This window comes from Vanellus vanellus (genome assembly GCF_965231255.1).
Source record: "Vanellus vanellus genome assembly, chromosome: 4".
NCBI lineage: Eukaryota > Metazoa > Chordata > Aves > Charadriiformes > Charadriidae > Vanellus > Vanellus vanellus.
Genome location: NC_138909.1, coordinates 73,765,019 through 73,768,571, shown reverse-complemented (window position 1 = coordinate 73,768,571; position 3,553 = coordinate 73,765,019).

The window sequence follows — 3,553 nt, the reverse complement described above, 5'->3', positions numbered from 1 at the left end:
ACAAGCCTGGCATTACTCGCGCTGTTCCCAGAGAAAGGACTGTGAAGAGAAGAGGTGTCCCACCATTTCAGGTCTGAGTACGCACCATAACAGTCACAAGCAAACGCCGTGATGTAAGGCACGGACTCGGGAGTGCGTGGCTGGTGGTGTCTGGCACATGAGAGTGAGGTGACAGCAGTGAAGGAGTGACTACTCGCGTGATACTCCTGAAATGGAGAAGAGACGCCCCTGGTAAGACTTTCTTCAGTGTGTGGTAGGATACCAACGGCACAAAACGGGGAGTTTACTTACTGCCTCTAAGGGTGGTCCAGTACTGCTGAGACCAGTACTGAAAGTGCTGGTAAATGAGGCAGAGAGACACAGCAATCTCAAAATTAAGGCAGTTAATTTCTGCCTAAAACCCAAGATTCTAGCAGTGCCCAGGTGAGATGATGAAAATGTCACTTAAACTGAATTTTTCATGGGTGGCTGCTAGCTCTGTGTGCTTCGGTTTTAAGTGCCTGTCCCAAAAGTCTGAAGTACCTTGCACTCACTGCTGCAGTCAGCCACCGTGCTTTGAGCACACCAGGTGCTACAGAACACAGGCTTCATGCAGCCTGTGTCATGGCCATGGGGGTCTCAACCTAGAAACGTAGCACTTCAGCTGAATGTCTGCCACAGCTCTTCATCTGTTAAAGGTTACCACACACTGAAGAGCTGGAAACAGCAGACCACAGAACAGGCAAGTAATGCACACCCAATGCAATGAACTAATCGAGGGTCCTGGGACTTTTTCTCCTTGTCATAGCTCAAACCCATCAAGCGAGCTAATGAAGCTTGTCATGTCATGCAGCACAGGGATCTCAGACCTCAAACAGGAGAGCTGGCCCTGTAGCACGGCTGCGAGGACTCAAGGGTGATGTAGGGGAGTCCACCCCTTCAATGTCATTTCCAAGATTTCCAGCATGGTGCCGCACAGCACTGACTCTGATAGCTTGGCTGCTACTGTGAAACAGTCATCTGCAAACAAACGGGTTACCAAATTCCTCTGTAGAGCGAGCTAGCACAAGGAGGCATAGCTTCACTGAAACCAGCGGGTTTCCTCTTGCTTTGCCAGTACTAAATTTGGTCCATTTTCTCAATTTCAGGACTGTTAGACAGAAGCAATGAGTCATCAGTCCTGCCAAATGCAATTTCTATGTGCGAGACATATGCTAGAACAGTAACTAGGTAAAAAAAAAAAAACACACGTAAGCATACTGGTATGAAAGCAAACTATTACTCAAGGGAATTCTGTGTTTGTCCTGGTTCCGGCAAGGATGGGGTTAATTTCCAAGGAGCCGGCAGGGGAGGCACGTATTCCATACCACGTGACCCATGCCCCGCTATAAAAGGAGCTAGCCGGGGCGGGGGAGTCAGTCGCCACTCGGGGGCGGGTTGTGGCGGTGCGGGTCCGGTCGGTGCGCTTCGCGGCGGTACTGTAATCGCGTTCTTGTATTCCTTTACCGGTGTTATTGTTTTTCTTTCTTTCTTTTTCCCTTTGTCTGTTCTGTTAAATTATAATATTTCAACCCACGAGTTTTGCCGTTTTCTGCTGATTTTTCCCACGGCTGTGGGAGTCGAGTGAGCGGCTGCGTGGTTCTCTGTTGCTGGCTGAGGCCAAACCATGACAGTGTTACTCTGTAGAACTCTGTTCTTTGGGAAATGAAACCTGTTACAAGTAGCTCTTGACACAGAAAGACTTAGTTTTCCAATGGGACGGTAAAAGATGCTACTTTTTTCTTTTACAGCAGAGATAGACTATCACACAACTAAACTGCTCGTACCCTGCTTTTACGTAGAGCAGTAAGCACCCTCATGTCTCTGTATAGACTTTATTTCTGAGAAATACAGCACAAAGACCTTTATGAGTAATGGAGATTAAGTGGCAACGTAGTCTTTCAGAAATAAGCTTATCAATATATATGCTGTAACTAGACAGGAAAAAAGAACTGCAAGTTTCAGAATCAAAATGATCTAGCAGTGAAGACAATATATGAAAGGGTCTCTTGCAATTAAGATATATGGAGTAAAGTACTGAGGAAAGGGAAATGGAGAATTCTCTTCACACTCATGAAAAGCAGGTTCAGTCCCAAACAGTTCTTGAGAAGTCTTCCATGTCACTGTAACTACCATATCTATACAATAAATACTGCTATGAGTACATGATCCACCAGTTCACTCTCTCAAAGATCTGCGCTCCGTTTTCAAAATGTCACCCTGCTACTGCTAAATCCCATGTCAGCGCTGCCTTCCCTGTTGTCACAACAGCCAACTGCTGACCTGTTGCCAAGGCTGCTGTGCTCACACCGGCGTTTTCCAGCCATTGCTTTAGGTTTTGGTGATGACAAATACCAAAATGGCAGAGAGAGAACACAAGAGTCCCGTTGACTTTTAGGGTTTTCTGATCAGCTTTCACAGCTATAGTCGAATGTCCCATGGATTTTTAGGGTTTTCTGGTTAACTTTCATAGCTGTAGTCGAGAGTCCCGTTGATTTGTAGGGTCTTCTGGTTAACTTTCACAGCTATAGTCCAGTGTCCCATGGATTTTTAGGGTCTTCTGGTTAACTTTCACAGCTGTAGGCGAGAGTCCCATTGATTTTTAGGGGTTTTGGGTTAGGTTTCAGAGCTATAATTGAGTCCCATTGAATTTTGGCGTTTTTGGGTTAGCTTTCAGAGCTATAGTCAAGAGTCCCATTGATTTTTAGGGTTTTCTGGTTAACTGTCATAGCGAAAGTCCTAAAACAGACCATTCCTCTGTGATTGCACTGTGTTTGTCTGCTCTGCGCCCCATGCACACAACAGTCTCAACATGGTGCTTTCCATGGAAGGCTGAAAGGCCACCTGAGGTATGACAAACCCGGGCACCGACAGCACCGAGGGACACACAACCGTTTGGCACCAGCCCTCACCTGAACTGGCCAGCCTTGGCTTTGGGCTGCTTCCCTCACACTCTCCCCCGCGCCCCCCCCAGCGGGCCCAATGGGCAACCCCTCAGCTAACAGCAGGCCCCCAAACCCCTGGGTTGTTTTCACGGATGCCCCCAAAAAGGGGGCTAAAACGAGAGGAAAGAAAACACCCGGCCCGAAGAAACAACAACAAAACCCCTCGCAGAGCGCCGCGAAAGCTGCGGGCACGGCAGAGCCCTGAGGAGCTCAACGCTCGACCCCGCCGCCTCACGCTGAGGCGGCCGCGCGCCCCGCCCCGCCCCGCCCCGCGCGGCGGGTGGGCGGGGCGGTGCTGGCGGCCGGATGTTGTTGTTGTTGTTCCTGCCCCGCCCCTCGCCCCCTCCCTCCGCGGAGGGTGACGGGCGCTTCCTCGCCCGGAGCTGCCGCCGTTGCTTCAGCTGCTGCTCCTGCTGCTGCCGCCGCCGCCGCCGCTGCTGCTGCTGCTGCCGCAGCCTCGCCGCGGCCACCGCCGCCGCCCGGCCCGGCAGCGGGGCGTCCCCGCTGGTCCCCTCCCACCGGCTTCCCGCGACCGGCCCCGTCGCGTCGCCCCGGCTCCTTTTTCTCTCAGCGGACGCCCGGGCCCGGCC